General features: G+C 31.1%; 1 long non-coding RNA gene across 1 annotated transcript; it reads left to right on the top strand.

Annotated features, from left to right (window-relative positions):
- The first annotated feature begins 2288 nt into the window (after positions 1–2288).
- LOC115954087 lies at positions 2289–5368 on the top strand. Its single transcript, XR_004083825.1, has 3 exons — positions 2289–2399; positions 3724–3843; positions 5221–5368. It is a non-coding gene; the product is annotated as an uncharacterized LOC115954087 (long non-coding RNA).
- Positions 5369–20482: the final 15114 nt, after the last annotated feature.

Raw genomic sequence — 20482 nt, forward strand, 5'->3', positions numbered from 1 at the left:
AAGCAATTGTTCCCATCAACGCAACAACATTTTCATCCCAACGTTCCACCATAATCATCTTCCATTCCAACTCCATAAAGCTACTAAACTAAAGTGCAGAAACCGAATCCAAAATTCCTGAACAGCTCCATACCCGTTTAGCTCTCGGACATGACCAAAATAAATGGCCTGAAGTTTCGGGTTCCAACAAACATTCATCACAAAGATCATAAAGAACATAAAGAAAACATATCTTGGTAGCAAGAACATAAAGAAAACAGTTATTAGAAGAAAAATCTATATATATTTAATAGCAGAAACTAAAAGAAAGTTGATTCCTACAATTAAGGAGGTGGTGACAAATAGGAAAAAAGACCCCTTTAAAAAAGCTGACACATATACAACTTTAACTTAAAAGACTTGCACGGTACACTGTTTCAGTATTCTAAAAATTTTAACTTTTACTTCTACGACGTTGAAAGCCTCTCACTATAAATATAAAAACCTCAAAGCCAAACGTTAGCATTTCATTCCACAAGTCTAAAAACAAAAGCATCCGTTGTTTCCATTCGTTAAACACAAACGGCCAAAACAAAAACCCTTCCTTGCCGATCTTCTCTGCAATAGAGTGCGAACTTGCCCACTCAGATTTCTGCCACCAAGTCAATTTAGAGACACAAAAGAATGATCGTTACATCGTTTGAAGATTCTTTTAATAACTGTTTGGAATAAGCCGATACAGAAGGAGAGAGGACGATAGAAAGACGGTAAGTCTGAATAACCATGAGAGACAGAAAGATAAATCTGAGGGGTGCCATACAAGTTCTGTCATCACCGTTAGGGCTACCGCCCATAAGTTCTGTTTTTAATTTTAGAAAGTGGGGTGTTTTTTGGGAGAATCATTTGGGCATTATTTATGATTCAGGTATTTTGGTTTAATTGGTTATGATTTAGGTTTTTTGATTAGGAGTAGCTTTGTTTAATTTATGTAAATAGACGGGTTAGATTTGGTTTAATCTCTTACCCTATTGTCTTCTTAAGGTTTGCTGTCAATTTAGGGATTTGAAATCAGGGAAACAACCTAGAAGACCAAATTCTAAATGAATTGTTATTAGGAATTTTTAGTTTCTGGGTTTAGTATCAAATTCTAATTGAATTGTTATTAGGAATTTTCAATTTCTGGGTTTTGTTCTTTTGCTTTCATGAATTTCAGTTTCATATTCTGTTTTGTTTTGTTTTTGCCTATTTGGGTTGCATTCGTTTTGGGAATCTGTTTAAAATCAACATGCATGACTTTTTATTTATGTTGTTTTTTTTTTACAATTGGTATTTATTTCATTCCTTCTTTCTATGTTTTTGTTTTTGATGTTCTCTTTGTTCGTTTTTGTCAAGTTATTTGAGTGCTTTTTATTAAAAAATTAAAATTAAAATTTAATTTTTTCCCTTGCAGTTGCGATACATAGGCTACAGTTCACAGATCATAGTGATTGAGGCATTGCATTAGAACGAGTACCAAAATTTTTGAAAGGTAAGTTTTTACAAATGTTAACTTTTAAAAACCCACACCGGTTCAATATGTAACCACTCTATCTGCCTTCTTATATACTGTTTCTTCTCTTCAATTTTTCCCTTTTTGGGTTATGCTCTTTTTCCTCTACGGTAAGAAACCCAGTGATGCTTGAAAGAACAGGGGCCTGCCTTCACTAGCCTACCACCACTGGTCAGCCAGTGAAACCACTATCGGTAAAATTGATTTCTTTCTTTTTTCCCTTTCAGTTGTACTGCTTTGGATTTTATTTCCTAATCTTTTTCTCCTTTACTATTATAGAGTGAATTGGAGAATTGGAACTTTACTTAGCAGTAGTTGGATTTGAAATAAACTCATTCTATTTTGTAGAATAGATTAGGTGATTACGTTGGTTGTCATTACTCATTAGGATGTTATTATCTCATTAGCCAACTGTTTCGGCTATTTTAATTCTAATTAGTTTGCTATTTGAATTATTTTCAATTGGATGTAATCCATATCATGGCTGTATTATTGGTGATACTCAACCTTCAAATGTTTTTATTTTTTATGGTTCATTTATTTAAACCTACCAAATAGAAGAAGCCTTTTCCTACAATTAAGGCAGTGCTGCCATGTAGGAAAAAATGTCATCTAACTTTCAGCCACGTTCCCAATTAAAAAATGAAACATTTTACTGTTTAGCAACGCCGTAACACAATGTAATAGTCTCTTAGTATAAAAAAGAAAACTAACTATGTAATCAAAAGGCTTGCTGTTATTAAAAAAAAAGCTTGCTATTCGTAGAAAGAGAAAGAGATGGAAATTGCTGCTCCGTTCGTTCTCTGCCCCATCCCTTCTTTGCTCTGTTCGTTTGCTACCCATCTTCTCTCTTCAATAGTGTATTCAGAAGGTACGCATTGATTTTTCCCTGGTACTTCTTACTAATGCTTTTCTTTTTCAATTTTTCAAAAATAAGAAAAGCTGGCTGTTTATTCTCTCTATTTTTTTCTCTGAACTTTCTAGGGTTTTTCTTTCACCCTTATTGAAAAGTAGATGGGTTTATTGTTTTTGTTTTTTCCCCTCGGTTTTTTTTGTCTTTTTTCCCATTCTATCCCAGCCAGAAACAGTGCTACTTGGTGGGTGTACTATTGTGGAATTGTATCGTGTTTTGGTTTAGGACTCTATCACCACGGGTCAAACTCAAAACCCACACACATCGATTATGACTTTGTTGGGCAATCCAATGGATCCGGATCCGGATCCGGATCCCTTTACCTTTTACTATTAAGGGATTTTTAGATATTATTCTATAAGGCCAACGGTTTTTTTTTTTTTTTTTTAATTTCTTTTAAAAAATTTGTGGGTTAGATATGCTTTAGATTTGGTTCTTTTGGTTGGATTGTTTTTCATTTGGGTATTTGGGTAAGTTTGGTTTTTATTAAGGACTCTAGATTAGAATGGTTTAGTTTTGGGTATTTGAGTATATTCACGCTGCTGTAAACAGAGGACACTGGATGATAATGGTTTTTTTTTTTTTTTAATAATTTATAAATCTTTATTGAAACATTTTTATTTTATTTTTTTTGTATGTTCTTTTTTTACACCATAGTTATTTTCAAGTTCTTTTTCCGTTTTTTCCCCAATTTGTCACACAGTTTTTTTTTTTTTTTTACCAGTCCAATCTGAGACCCAATCTGTCTAGAATAACATTTTTTTTTTTTTTTGGTCAATGTTGCATGCCATACATTTGATGAAATTTCTCATAGTCATGCAGTATTAAATGTCTCTTATATAAAATTTAAAGAGATGAAACTTCACAATGATTTTTAAAATAGAATAATCTTGAAAAAATTAATGTTGTTATGATGGGGCATTAACAATAGTGAAAATATTTTAAACCTCCTTACAAGAAAGATTGGTGTGAGGGTAATGTAGCTCTCATGTGTTTTACTTTTATGTGTTGAGATTTCCATTTGAGGGTTTTGATTTTTATATTTGGATTTCTATTACTTTAGTTTCTATAGGTCACATTTGTATGTGCAATTTATCTTTTTAATAAAAGCTTATAGAAATTGCAATTGGTCAATCAATTTCACAAACACATTTACGTCTTTGATTAGTTTTGGTGATAATATGTTTTTTCTTTCAAAGATTTCCCTTTAAAAATATTGTTTGCTAATTTGTGAGTTGACAAAATAGAACTTGAATTGTTTTTTTTTTTTTTTTTTTTGCAGAGTTGGTCTAAAATTTCCCACGGCCAAGGTGGGATGCAAAATTGGGTGGATACATAGCTTGAGGTCATTCACAGTGAAAGCTCCTACCTATACCTTGGAATTTTTTAAAGGGAATGCTCTGTAAGTACTTTTATTCTGTTTTGAGATGATTAAAGCTTTATCATAATTATCTCATTGGAATTTTGGCATAGTTAAAAAAAGGGGCAACAAGGTATATAAATGTGCACATGCATAAATATTTGCATCAGTCCTGCCAATTTGTAGTAAAGAATTATTATCTTCAACTATAAGATTTTAGAAAAATGTATTGTTTCTTTAGCCAATCTGATTATTTTGGTTTTGATGTAATAACATTATTCTTCTTTTCTTTTTGGAAGGCATAACAAATTGAAGATATACTATATGATAGTAGGTCTAAAATAAAACTAAAAAATTAAACTAAAATCAAAGTAGAATTTTTATTCATATATATATATATATATATATATATATATATTGTTTTGCTTTCAAAGTTGGCTAAATTAATAATGTTTATCATGTGTTGGATGGAATTCATGATATATGTAATGGTTAGTGGAACTCATTTGCTGTTTCATATATCAATGTTTAGTATTTTTAAAATAGGCAAATACTTCCATTCTTCATATTTTTATAATAGGTCTTGATGCCTACAACCTCCCATTAAAGATTATGCCATTTGTTTTAGTGTTTTGAAGTGCATTGTTTTCCCATAACATTGTACTGTAACAAGAATAACTCAAGATGTTGGTTATTGTGTCTTTTATATCACAGAGGTGTAACAATGTATATTTTCTTTATTTGTAAGCGGTCAATTTACGTATTTGCAAGAAAATTTAGTAAGGACAAGTTAAATGATTTGTTGGTGGTAATGTAGTTGAGAAGATTTTGGATTCATAAATCAACCCCTTTTTTCTTAATGTGAGCTAATGTAATTTTCTTTTATTCAAGGTTTTCTTATATATTGTTCAATATACATTTGGCAGTCAAACAGATTCATTTCGAATTGAATAGGGAACCAAAAGAAAATGGCATGGAAGACGAAATAATAATTTCCAAACTGTGTATTAGAAATGGTCCTACACTAGCTAGGAAAAATAGGAGAATGGTCATGGAAACAATTGGAACCATCTTCTACTAGAGTTCCATCTATACTTATGTTTGATTTAGTTGCCCCAAAGGAATGGCCAATATGCATATATATGCTATTTCTTGAGGCGCCAGTTAATTAAAGCATCAATCATTGCTGGAAACGAAAAAGTCCATCAACATTTAGAAAATACAAATGACACAAACCTCTGAAAGTTAAAATATTTTAGAATTGTTATAATATAATGTTTATACAATTGAAGTCTGAAGTTGGTTGATTTCAACACTCAATTAAATTTTAGTTAGAATATATATCCTGAATATTAGTTTTAATTTTGATCCCTGATTATAACTAATTGTGCTCTAATGTGTTTCTTTATTACATTACAGGGAAAGTTTTTCTTAGACAATCTGACAACATTCTTAAATTTCCTGGATCAATGGTCTGCATTTAGGCGAAACTGAATGAATTTTTTTATCCTGTATTTCTTTGTTTGTTGCTCTACATTTTCCTTTGGTGTAGAATTTTGTGATACTATTTACCACTGTAGTTTGATGCATTTCATGGATAAATGCTACAAGATTTGAGTGTCATAATATCTTAATTATTAATTATTGTTTGTCGAAGTCACCTATATTTGCTTCTACAAAAAACAAAGACAACTATAATCTCTCTTAGACCCCTTAAACAATTGATTAAACTTAGGTAATTAGCCAAGTTGTTACTTAGTCCAATTAAACAAGTCTAGGTTATCACAATAATAAAGATCAAATCATGCAAAGCAGTAGAAAATAAATAACGCAAAATATGATCATCCAGAAAACCAAACAGGTAAAAACCTAGGGAGGATTTGACCTAACTATCCTCAAGGTAAACCTGAATCCACTATCTTGAAAGAATCGAAGTTCATACAAAAGGACTTACAAGTACCCCCGCTTGACTTCCTAATGCTACCAACCAGTAGAACTTACTGACACGACCACGTGCAAGCTCCGAATCTACGGACTCCTTCTTTCTTGGATTCCCACCAGCTACAAGCACCCCCGCTTGTGTATTCTTTAAGCTTTAATAGCAGCAACTGAATTGATCATCAAGGTGTAGAAAATATCTCCTCCTTGAAAACCCTAAGTTTGTGTAAAGGAAAGCTCATCTAGATCTCACAAGAGATTTTACACAAACTGCAATATGAGCAACACTAAAACGTAGTTAGGGTTTGCCTTTTATACTTAGGACAAATAAGAAACCCTAAAAGCGTTTTAAAACAAATAGGGCTGAGTTGGAAAATTCTGTAGAAAAGTAATTTGCCCGAGTTTCGATCGGTCGAGCTTAAGCTTCGATCGATCGAGCCAGGCCGAAAGCCACAGTGCTTCCTGCTTTAAACTCGATTCCAACTTTACATTGACATACAACTTTGAGCTAGCTTTAAACACTTCTAAATACATTGTTTTGATCATAGTTTGCCAACAATACAAATTAGAGTTCTAAATACATAAAATCCTAAACTTTAGAACCTAACAACTTTTTTTTTTTTTTTGGGATAGGTAATTAAAGATTTATTGCATAAAAAAAGACATCATGTTCACAACGGTGAACACTCTGAACATTAACAAAGCAAAACTCACAATTCACCAACGTATCTAAAAAAACCCTTCACAACTGATTGTGCTTCCATTTACTTATTCTACACTATTTTTTTCCTCAACACCCAAACAGATGCTCAATTAAAATTTTGAGAATATAATCCAACATGTCAAACCCAAAAAAGTTCATGAATTGGTGGGTAAATAATCTTTTCTCAGTAATAAGTTGCAACTCCATTAAGCCTTTACAACAGAACTTTAAACAAAGGAGTAACGCAACGTGTGGCTTTTTGAAAGGCCACACATTTATTAACAACTGTTACTTATCAATACAAAGGCAGTGAAAGAAACAATTTTATGGTATAAAACACAAGTCCTCAAGCAAAGCCTAAAGCCTCTTAGCTAGTAATTTCTAACAAAATGGAACAATCTCAACATGCATAAAAAAATTCAACACCTAAAATAATAGAGCAACCATTAGTCAAATCAACTAAGCCTTATTTGTAATTGCAAGTTGACTTCATAGATGTAACGATTACAAACAAAAAAATAAAACAATTTATGCTAGTACAATTTATGCAATACTAATGTATAATAAATTATGAAAAGGCAACAAACAACAAAATTAAAACTTCCAATGTTCAAAACCTTACATGACATAGAAGCATTAACTCAATTTCTATTCACTTTGCTGCAAAATATGAAACAAAAAAATACCAAACCGCACTTGGTCATTCATAAAAATTAAAAATAAATATGGGTATCCCAAATTCATCAACAACACAAAATTTAAAATCTAATTAACCACCAATCTATCCAAACCTACTGTATCTAAAATTTCAACTGGTACATACAATCCAAAAGAAACCAATACCGAAAAACCATTCTTTGCTTCATCTCTATGTAGGGTTATAGGTGTCTTCAATTGTGCAATTCTTTTCGCTTTTCTTCATCATTCAACCTTAATCAAAACCAATAACCCAAATACCTAAATCAAAGAAAATCAACCCAAAATAAAATATAAAATATAAAATAAAATAAAATAAAAACTTAAATACTCTTAGTGGTAGACTAAAATAAAATTTTAGCTTACAGAGATTTACAAACGATGTGAACTTTACATTAGAATCTTTGTTTTCCCTAAAAGAAAATACATATTTTCTAAGCACAACTCATTTTTGGCATAAAAGTAAACCACAATCAAGTGAACAAATCAAAAGTTCTCAAATCTTTAAATCTAGTTAAAAACTAAAAACAGAGTTCAGAAAATTTCATGTCCTAAATCATTTCATTAAGCAAAACATTGAAGCCAACCACACAAACATAGAAACCTAGTCACAGAATACAAAACCGACAGAACAATATGAAACACATAGCATCAATTTCAATGAAGCTTAAATACATACATAGTATGTACACATATACACACAAACAAAACACAAGTATACATACAGATCAAACGGACTCAAAAGCAAAATCAACTCAATAGATCAAATGAGTAGTAAAGACCAAACGGTTCATCGAAAAAATTCAACAACAAAAAAATGATCAAATCAAAATTAAGTAGATTAGTAACCGAACAAAATTTACAAAACCCTAGTTAAATTTCAAGTCCACTGAAAATCCATAGAGATTTTATTCAAATTAGCAAATAGTTTTACAGATCTGAAAACACACACACACACACACACACACACACAAAGTTGAAGTACTTAGCATTGTTTTTATTTAGAGAAAATATTGGAGGAGAAAAGAGAGAGATTGTGAGAGAAGAGAAAATCTAATTATTTTAATCAATTGCTAATTAATCGAATCGAACCCTAGGTTTGATAATGAAAATAAAAAAATCAACTTTATGCAATTTTGATTGAAAATCTCAAAAAATAAGAAATAGAAGAAGAAGAAGAAGAAAACGAACCCTAATTTTCTGAAACAAAGTTCTAATTCAACTATCTGATGCAATCTGTATATTTTTTTAATGAAAAAAAGCAAAAACTGAATTCAAATGAATCGAAAATTTCAGATCCTATGTGAAACCGTAAAGATTACCTGAAAATACGCTGAAATAGGTGAAGAGAGAGCAAAGCAAGCTGAGATAAAGCTTTAAACTGAACGAATTAGGATGGCTTGTAAGGGAGAGATTTAAGGAATAAAGAGAGAAAGGGGAAACAGAAGGACTTGAGAGAGAGAGAGAGAGAGAGAGAGAGAGAGCTTAAAGGTTAGGGTTTTGGGTTTTAAGAATGCGCATAGGTTAGAGAGAGTGAGTCGCATAAGACTGGAAAAAAATCAAAATTTAAAAAATAGAAAATAAAATAAAATAAATGCTAACGTGGAGAACAATGGGAACTTCAAAGGTTTCGGTTTTATATATATATTTTTTGATTATTTGACCCACAAACCAAGAATAATCATTTGTAAGAAATTATTATTTCAATCCATCTCTCAAAAACTCAATTTTCTTTTCAATTTGACATCTCATGTGAATGGGATACATATATATAAATTTTTTTTTTTTGGAGAATGTGAATGGGTTATATATGGTCATCTCATAAGCGGAATAGAGCTCTTCGTTTTATATATGTAGCTATATATGTCATGAACTGATGCAAAACTCTCTCTCTCTCTCTCTCTCTCTCTCTCTCTCTCTCTCTCTCTATATATATATATAGATATATATATTCTTGTTTCAACCGCTTGCTGTTGCACCCTTAAGTCGCTTTGGTTTAATGTCCTCATTCCTAGACTTACACTGTTTGGTTGTTGAAATAATAGATTTTTTAGGTCAACCTTAAATTTTGTTGTGGAGGAGTCAGGAGTTGAACTCATTGTGTAGAAACTAGCGAATTGGTTTTGGTTCATCAACTTGCTAATAGGACTACTAATTAAAGTTGTTTGCTAATCTACCAGTGAGAATATATGATTGTGTTAACGTATGGCTGGAGAGTTTTCTAATGTCATTGTCACGTAAGTTGTTTGTTAAAGAATTATGTATATTTTATCTTAGTGTCCTACTTTTCTATATTATAAACATTTGTTACATCACTCACTCTATCTCAAGTGACTCTCTGCTTATGCTAAAAAATTAAAATAAATAAATAAATTTTTGATTTTTATATAAAAAAAACTTTGCACTTTGCCTTATTCAATTAAGAAGCAAATTAGTTTGTTTATGTCAACTAAATAGCAAAAAAAGGTTGTGAATTAAATCGGAGAGAATGTCCAGACTATAAGAAGTAAATGCCGTTTTTTTTTTTTTTTTTTTTTTTTGATGAGGAAGTAAATGCCAATTGGTCGTGAAACCAACGACCCCGTGGGAGAAACCACACTATTAGTAATCCAAAAAGGCACAAACCAACCATAACACAAATACTTGAAGGAGTTGGAAATCAATGTAGGGCTTTTTCTATACATAAAATAATAATAATAATACTAATAGTTTAAAACTTGATATATAAACAATTTGAGAGGAGCGTCTATGTTAAAAATATTAGAAAATGTCATTGAGCTATTGGCTCTAGCCCAAAGCTAGATTTCTGGTCATCTAAAAGGAAAGGGAAAATAACTTTGATAAGATCATTATGGAGAGGGAGACTCTCGAATGGTTAAATTGCAAGCATTATTAAAGGTAGTGCAAATTAAATTATATTAACTTTCACTAAATTTTTATAAAATGACACTTCTTTTGAATATTTTATGAATTGACACTCTCCATTAAAGTTTTCATAACAACAATAATTAGTGATTTTGTTAGTAATTGCCAGAGATTTTTCCCAATTAGTCAAGATCTCTTAAATCTTATGTAGATATCAAAAATAAATAAATAAACTAGATAGAGGAGAGTAGTATTACTCCGATTCTCTGAACGCCAATTTGTAAATTCATTTTTGTATTTTGTGTGAGGCGACAATATGTACTTTCATGAAATAATAGAGAATGGGATGTTATGCACAGGGCATATATATAAAATTTATACAATTATGTATACTATTGAAGTATTGAACTCCAAAGTAATCTGCTGCTTTTTAAAAGTTTTCGCATTGCAAATGCAACAATAGTGAAAAAGTATTATCACTGCTCATGCTTTGGTTCTCCATATAATATAAAAATCTTTTCTTATTAAGGATAAAAAAATCATTTGAAAATGGAAACCGTACACCTCTTACGATTTTTAATGCAATGATTTCCTTATAAAGGATATACTAGACAGCCTCTTAAATTAAATTGAAATTTTGATTAGCATATGATAGGCTCACATTTGAAGTTTTGGATCAAGTGGAAAGCAATAATAAATAAGAGGAGAGAGAGGAAGAGAGAATGTTAGTATTAATTAGGTAATACTATTAATAAGGTAAAAATCAATAACATTTAATGATTTTTTTTTAACCATTAGATCTCTTAAAAATATATAGTGTAAAAAATGTATAATTTTACAAGAGTTACATTAAGTGTAACTTAAACCTATCTATATATATATATATATATATATATATATATATATATATGCGCTATTGGAAGATTCCTTGCGTCTGCAATATATATGTGCTACTTTCCAAACCGCTAGCTTTGTCTCTTTGTAATAACATAATCTTGTTTTTGATTGGTTCTCCAATCAGATCATGTCATATCATCCCTTCCTAGAAAGGGATGGAGGCTGTTAGGGTTTTCAGATTTTCAGCTTTGGTTTGCTGAGTCATATTCTCTACTTTATACGATTGGGAATTTTGGGTTATGTTATGGGGGACTTTTTCTGATTTCATGATTTGTTGAGTATTTGGCCTTTTTTTTGGGGGGGGGGGATTTTAGTGGGTATTTTTGGAGTTCAAAAATGAAGATGGTGATGTTACAAAAAAGGGAACGAGGGTAGCAATTTCTCTTTGCCAAGGCAGAGTGAGATGAGAAAGTATGTTTTGTATCTGTTATGTAGCAGGTCTCTTAGAATATGTGGATCCCATTGGTATGTGTGGCGCATGTATTTTGAGGGGTTGGCAATATACACCCAAAATAGGACATGTAATTTCTAGTGTGTGAGAAAAGGAAAATGCTAAGTCATAACTTTTGTTACAACTTTTACCATGACTTGCTCACGTGGCAATTCATGAGTGATGGAGTAAAAATATATGGTGGGTCCACAATTCTACCGCTCATGACTTGCTATGTGAGTAAATTGAGGTAAAAGTTATAATCCTAGCATTACTTGAGAGAATGTTTGTGGGGGTGTATTTACGATTTGAACAAAATTTCTCTTCAAACTAGTTTGAAGAAAAACTCTATAAACTCTTCATATATCTTTATATTGAGTATGAATTTTGAAAATCTAATTGTTAAATTACATGTTCTTATTATATTCTAGCTTCATACTTGCAAAATTTCAAGAAGATCAAAGATCAATTACTATCTCATCATACAAATGTTAATCTAAAATTGTGTATAAAAAATAAGTTTATTAATCGAATAGTAAAATATTCAATTTGAATGAAATTTGATATGCATGTTAAGAACATAAAAAACATGAAATTCAATAGTTAAATTTTTTAAATTCACAAAAAAAAAAAAAAAAAAAAAAAGACATATAAGAAGTTTGAAAAGTTTCTTTCCTAATTAATTTGGAGAAAAATTTTATTCTTTGTGCCTTTATGGGGTCATCAATGCTAAAAAACTATTTAAGGCAAGGACAAGGATGATGATATTAGGTGGGTGATGTTATTGAATGATGTCAGCATATAGAATAGGAAAATTATTAGGTACTCTAGGAGTACTATAAATGTATAGTCTCCCCTCTCACATGAATGGTGGATCCCACTATGAATTTAATTAGTGAGACTCACCATTCATGTGAGAGAAGAGAGTACGCATTTATGATACTCCGGGAGTACACAATAATTTTCCTATAGAATGGCCTAGAACACAGGACACATGTCACACAAAAATGGTACCATGTGTCAAGATCTTAGATTGGCTCATAATTTTCATTGAAATGAGATATTTTTAACTGTGCAAGGCCCTTGCGCTTAATCACTCTTCTTTTTGCTGACGGTAGATGCTACGTTCCCAGCAGCATGTAACGAAGTCCTGGAAATCCTTCCATGTATAAGAGGGTTTCCGCTCAACAAATCAACAAAGGTAAGACTTCCATCTTCCTTATTACTAACACCCAGGTGCGATCATTATAGCACTAATGCATCAGATCTCATTAGAATTCCACAGTTAAGCGTGTTTAAATGAGAGCAGTACTACATAGTCTACACCCACCCTTATTCAAGAGTACTGATACAGGAAATTCTGGGAGCCATTGTGATCAATCGTTATGAGATATATCTTGGTCTACTAACTCTCTCTCTTGAGTACAACCAAGCTAGCCAAATTTGACAGTATTAAGCAAAGATTATGGAAGAGACTTATAGGTTGGAAGGAGAAGTATCTGGTCATTTGCTAGTAAAGAATTCCTCATTAAATCCATGGCACAAACCACTCTACTTATGCCATTAGTGTTTTTAAACTCTCAATCACCTTTTGTTATGAGCTTAACAACATGGGATACTAAACTTTGGTGGGGGTATTCAGTTGATAAACATGGCATCCATTGTTTATCTCAGGCAAAACTATGCAGATCAAAGTGTTAAGGAGAGCTTGGCTGTAGGGAGTTCTAATATTTTATCTTAGCGGCCATGTTGGCTTTAGAGAGTGATTGGAGCTGAAAGCTCGAATTTGTGTGAATACACAAGAACTTGTTTAGACCCTCAATTAAAAGTTACAGCTCAGTTGTTTTTACTCTAACTTAAACTAAGTGCAGAATAAGAATAAATGCAAGCGAACAAAACAATAAAACTACTCTAAGCCATATTCATCAAATATCAACAATAAAATGAAAGCTAAAAGAGTATGGAAGAAGAATGCAAACACAAGATAACACTGAAACATGTTATTGAAGAGGAAACCGAAGAACTTGTCAAAAAATCTCTCCGCCACCCTCCAAGAAGTAAATCGATCCACTAGAGAATAAGTTGGAGTACACGAATAACAAAAGATCCTTCAAGCCTAGTCCACCCCATGTACTTGAGCCCTCTAATCTCCTGCTACCAACTGACTTGACGAAACCTTGTCTTCTCTAGCTTTCCAAGATCACGTAATTCAGCCCAATTGTATCTGCCAATGATTGGCTTCTTCCAATACTTCCGAGCAACACCAAAACCTCACTTTACACTCATATTGAGTGTGGCAAGTATTTGGGCTATCAACCTCTCAAGGATTTAGAGATGAAGAGGTAGGAGTAGATGAAAACTACAAGAAAATGTGTAGATGATTATGGGTATGACAATCTCTAACTCTCAAGTGTGTAGGTTAGGGTTTTTTCCCTGAAAAACACTTCTTATAATATGTGAGTAATGAGGGTATATATAATGTAGATGAAGACATGGTAAAGCACAAATGACAAAATAGCAAAACAGAATGTTTCGTGAGTATTTCGCGGGAAGGCATTACCCATGAGACACTCACAAAAACCAGGCTGTCGTGACTCTTCACATTCCAGTCATGTGTTCTACATGTGACTTACTTCGCGGGATAGCTTCTCGCGAATCTTCTCGCGAAATCCACTTGGTCTTCAATAAGAGCTTGAGTCTTCAGACTCTCTCTCACACATAACCCTTACAATAAAATCCCACATAAAATATAGGGAAAAATGATTAAATAGAATTACAATCAAATTTTACATAGAATTAAATTCAACACAAAATAATTGTAAATAACAACTTTACAGGAGCCTTGCTAAAGCCCAATCCTCATTTGTCCAGCTTTGGACATATTCCTGAGGAGGCTTTTGGTTCATGCACGTGCTAATAAGACTATTGGTGTTTTAGAGAACAAATCAAACGTTTGATAGTGTCCGAATTAACCATCAATAAATCCAAATAATCAGTATTTGTTAAAGAATTATGTCTTTGTTATCTTTGTGTCCTACTTTTTATATGATAGGCATTTGTTAGATAACTATGTCTCAGGTGACTCTTCGCCACACCCACACTGAAATATTACAATAAATAAATAAAACTTTAGATTTTTTCTTTTTTCTTTTTCCAAAAAGTTTTACATTACCTTCACCAATAAGTAAATGTCAACTAAATAAAAGAAAGGTTGTGAACTTAATCAGAGTGGATATCCACTGTTATAACTCGCAATTGGTCGCGACACCAACAGTGGGAGACAGCCACTACCATTGGTGATCCAAAAAGGCAGACAGAGGCCAATACCATAACCTGATAGTTGGAGAAGTTAGCAACATCAACAGCCCCAATGTTCTTTAGTAATATTCTTAGATTTGAACAAAAAGGACAAAATAATTGGAAAAAAGGAAAATACAATAATAAGTAAAAGATTATATATCTAGTGTTTCAGGAACAGTGAGCAAAGATATACCAATAGATGTGCCTTCCAATGTGGCCTATGAAGAATGGATTGGCTTTGTTTGGATTCATACAAAACTCTGATAATCACTTCATCAATTACTTTGCTCCGTCGACAGTCATTCTAAAAAGCACCAATGAGTTTTTGAATTTTACATACTAATTCTCATAGCCTTAATCCAGTCTATTTAAGGTGCTGAGATTGAGTACTGAAAAAGAAAAAGAAAATAATAATAATAGTAAAATTGAAACCAAAATTACCATGTTGCAAGTATGGTAGTATTCTGATTCTCTGAAACAAAATTGCTATTTATTTTAAAGTAAGAATTATTTAGTCACGATCTTAGAAAAATATACATACACGTAAATATGTGTATATGTAGGATTTTTTATTATTTATTATTAACTATAAAAATAGGTGTTTCTCAACCCAAAAAAAAAAAAAAACTATAAAAATAGGTTGAAAAAATAAATAAATATAGTAACAAACTAACAATTTCTTAGAAGTAACAATCATTAACTAGGTACATTTGTGACAGAGACAAAAAGAGAAATCATTCAAACCTTTGTTATAAAGCCAACGTTAATAACTTAATTAGTATCTTTTTATGTTTTCAGTTGAGACATGCATCAAGAGTTTAAATTCTTCCACTCTCAACTGTCAAATTATTAGGGAAAAAAAAAAAAAAAAACAAACAAACAAACAAATGCCTGAGCTATCTAGAAATTACAAAATTCTTTTTAAAGTGGTCCTGAGACTAATACCTGTAAACCTTTTATATATATATATATATATATATATATACTCATTTTCTGTAAGCATGATATTTTTTTATAAGAAAATTAAAATTATTAAGAAACTACCCAACGTGAATCAACTTATTCACCAAAAATATTGACAAATTTTTCAAAAAAGGAACAACGTCAAAAATATTACTTGTTACTTTATCCTGTCCATATTTTTCGTCATTTTAGAAACCCAACTTTAAGCAATATCATTTAAACAATTTCTCACAAATAAATTAAAATTGTATAAGTTTTCTAAATTAACCTACCACATGCGTAAACAATGGTTCTTATCGGGTCAAAACATTAATGAGTTTTATTTTGACGTAGGTGGGGTTTGATCGCATGTACTATTTGAGTACAAGAGACTTTACTTCTTTTTTTAATTCGATAATTACAACGGATGATAAGAGAATTGAACTTTTGGATATTATAAAAACACCTAGAGGTGGTAACTACTTGAGTTACAAAGCTTATGATAGAAATTTTAGTAGTTAAGTTAACTTATTTAAATCCACTTTATTTTAAAACTAAAATAAAGTAATAAAAAAATAGATATTGACATTTAAAATTTTTAAAAAAATAATAATAATTTAAGAAAATTATTAATATTATGTCATTCATTATTTGAAAATCATTGCATTACAATTTTCCAAAAAAGAGATCAACAATAAAATATGAGAGAGACTGGATATTTGAATCAAAGAAGGCTCACTTGATATCACCGGCCGCCCCAAGAAGGCTCACTTTACTATAGTCACAATCACAACTGAATGATCCAAGTGGGGTTTGGACCAACGCCCACCCACACCACCACCACCACCACCCCCCCCAAAAACACAAGCACATTATATCATCCCAAAGTTAAGTTACTCTACCATATATACAATGGTATAAGTAAAACTTTAATTGGTTGGGACTTTCCTTTACAAAATATGGATCTATAATGTCATGTTATTGTTATTATTATTATTATTTTTTCTCTCTAATCTCCTCTTTACTGTTTTTCTTTTTGGTTGAGTTTCCTCCTCTTTACTTTTTTCTAATGTGTTTTTATTCTAAGATGGTATAAAATTTATGTCTTACCATTTCTAACAAATTGAATTCTATCATTTATTCTGCACCTCAACAATGTACATTATGGGAAACATACCCAAGGGAGTTCATCAAAGCTGTCTAATTCTATGGAGTTTAACACAATAAAGAATTCTATCATCTAAAAATTGATGTTGCATATCTCCATCCTTACCGAAAAATGAAGAGCAAGTAACATCTTGGTTAAGTGGATATATATAAAGAAAAGGGCGCAGCATATCACCAGAGAATTTCCCAATTCGATCGAAGTTAAGTGGATTTCAGTAAAAAGCAAACTAAAGTAATAGTTGACCTTAAAATAATTATGAAATCGACAACTAAATTTAAAATTTTAAAAAAAAGTATTAACTATAATATTAATTACTGCTCCGATTTTCTCCAAACACTAAGTTCATTTTTTTGTCTTTTGTATGAAACAAGATAGAATTTCAATAAAATAAGGAATCTGGCGATCAAAATACAATGCCATTAACGTGATAAAGGAATCTGGCCAGAATTTTTTAGAATCAAGAAAAGGAATTTTTTATTAGCTGACGTACCACAATACTAGAAAAGCAAACGCAAACAGCACTCAGTATTGTGATTTCTGAAACATGCAATAGGAGAAAAGCAATTATCATAATTTATTTTACCATTGTTGCGGTGATTCGTTGATGTGAATCTTGTGATTAATATATACTGAAACTATGACAGTGATTTCAAAGATGCACCCATGTGGAGCAATAACGCACTAATTACAATCAATATCTCTGGATGTTGTGTAAAAACTTGTAAATTGTGTACCTTTCACATTGTTAGTTTTTGGAAACGAAAATAAAAATGTTACTTCTAATTTTCCATAAAAGATTCAAAAATATTGGTGGAGTCTCGTTATAACTTGGGGCCATGGAATAAAAAATTTTGAATATATATATTTGAATTGATTATGATTTTCGAATAACCATATTATTGAAAGAGCATAATATTAAGAAAGAATTATTATATATAGGGAGAATAATTACACAAATACATTAACCAATAAAAACCATTTTAGAGCTTGATGTTATTTCTTGTCTTGATTTATGCTATGATATTCTAAAGTTGATTACCTTAAAATACTCCCTTATTTAATATAAATATCTTCAATCTTCACTTTTGCTTAAATATTTTTTTAATTCATTCCTTAATTATAATACCAAAAGAAACAAATTAAAAACTTTACAAGAAGTCAACAAAAAGCCAAATCTTTCATTTTATATATATTGTTGATAAGAGTAAGACAATTATGAACCATTCATCCAATTAGTTTTACTGCAAACGTAACTATTTTCATAGTTGAGTATTAGTATTCCACTTTATATACTATAAATTAGGGTCTTATATAATTCCTATGGTAAATTTTTAAAATTCTATCCATATATTCTAAAATCAATAGATTGGATTTTGTCCATCATCAGTGTATAAATAAATATTGATTATAACTATTTTGGTATTTATGTATATTGTTAATGATATGACAAAATCTAATCTATTCATTTTAAAATGTATGGATATGACTTTTTAAAATTTATGATGAAGTAATCCTAAAAGAAATTAGATCATACTCCACCAATTGTCATTTTCTTTTCCCATCTTAAACTTTGGTTTTACATAGGAAAAGAGATGAGAGACATGTGCTAAGCCACAATTCGTGAATTATAAAGTGGAACTCATTTCCCTCTTTCTTGTATTTGCGTGTGTGTTTCTCCAAAATATATATATATATATATATATATATTTCATGATTAGTAGTTCCTCAAGCCAGTGGTATTTACTTTGATATCGATTTCCTCTTTAGACATTTATCCAAAATTTAAACAAGAAACTCTAATTCTTTCAAAGTTGTTCTTATAACTGCTCCTAAAGAAGAAGATTTTTTTTTTCTATGAGTGCAATTATACGTACAATATTAATCTTTTGAATGTTTTACTTATACTATTTTTCTTAAATTTTCAGTAGGTGCAATTATACAATATTAATATTTTTATATTTTATATCTAAAAATTTCAGTAGGTGTAATTGCACCCACTTAAATACATATGGCTTTGTGGCACTAGCGCCATGGACGATCCGTGGGAGCATAATCAACCTGCTTTAGTTCTATGGAATATATCTGCATAAAGAGCTCTATCATGTAAATATTGATGGAGATTCTAAAAAAAAGAAGTAAATATTGATGGGGCATATCTCCATCCAAAGAAAAACAGCGACATCTAGCTAGCTTGAATATCTGGGATGATCAGTTAGTATAAAGAAGACTACTACATGAACTTTTCCTTTTCGATGTTTGGCTTGTATTTTTTTTTGGAACCCATCTTTGGGTTGCATTTATTGTTAGGCATTACGGGTTTAAGATCTTAGAGGTTAACTTATTTCATGTCTTAAAAAAATTTTATCTAAATTTAAAATAGAAAATCATAACCATATAATTTTAACTTTTCTCTCAATTTAAAAAAGAAAATCATAACCATATAATTTTAAAAGTAAAGCTTATGTATAGTTCCTTAAGTGTAATGTATTAAGTTCTTTAATTAAATTCAAACACATAACTACATTAATTTAATTGTAAATAACACTATTTGGGTGTCATTTGCCAATGTAAACACTTGTTTCAATTTAAATGAGTAACTTAAGCACCTTAATATTAAGAATCTTACCTAAGTTTTACCCTAATTTTAATTGTTATTTGCCAGAAAAAAGAAAGATTAAAACATGTATTAACACTGGAGAGAGAGAATGAGTTTAATATGCAATATACTGAAGTGACTTTTTTTAGATACGATAAAACATGAATATATGATGTCTACTTCATAAGGATAGATAGCAATTGAAGTTTGGTTAGATTCCTTATTCAATGCCAAGAGATCTAAGAAATTGAGATAACTAGAACTCAATTCAAAGAGTGACATAAAAACAGTAACTACAACAGCATTTGCTTAAACCTAAGGTTTCATCTTATTTAGTGCTTATTCTCGCAATATTTGAAACCCCTTTGGCTGATTGTTGAAGCGGGGCTAGGGAATTGAGGTGCCCTCTTTAAGCATAGATGGAGCCGGTGGACTTTTCTGCTGTGAGCCTAGCAAAGAAGAAGCATCGCTAGTCACGATAGTTGAATTCGATGGCATATGGGTGACCGGATTGGGGGCTGACGGAGGGACATAAGCTCTCAGCAGTCGGGGTAGCAATGGAGAAACATTGTGACCGGCAAAGGCCTTTTGGCCGATTGTTGATGAAGCTGGTGGTGGATCTTGCATTACTGACTTAAAAAACTGGTTTGTGTTCATTAGAACTTGTTCTTGTTTGAGGATTCTTGTAGCCTCATGTTCAGGCATAATCATAAGAAAAAGCACCGCTGTGACTATGACTATGAGAACCATATTTAGAGTGCAGAGATGCTTAAACGTAAAAGAACAATTTGATGATGAATGTGTGGAGCTAGTCATGGTTATTATATATAGAGACCCGAAGGGCGAACCAACCAAGTGAAAGACTTGGAACTCCCAAAAAAACCAAGAATGTCCAGAAAACTTGAGCCCAAATTTGTCTTTTTTCGAAGAATGACATCACCTATAATCACAACAGAGCCCTCCAAATGGTCTGCTCCTTCTTGCCACAATACAAAAATCAGAAACTTTACTTACTGCTGGTAATTGAAGTTTCTATAATTTATGAATATTTATATTAATTTGATCGTTTCTTTAAAATATTAATTCTTATTTTTTTTAGATTAAAAAAATTTATTCTTATTGGTCCTTATTTTTTAATATATATAG

This window comes from Quercus lobata, chromosome 7 (assembly GCF_001633185.2).
Source record: "Quercus lobata isolate SW786 chromosome 7, ValleyOak3.0 Primary Assembly, whole genome shotgun sequence".
Taxonomy (NCBI): domain Eukaryota; kingdom Viridiplantae; phylum Streptophyta; class Magnoliopsida; order Fagales; family Fagaceae; genus Quercus; species Quercus lobata.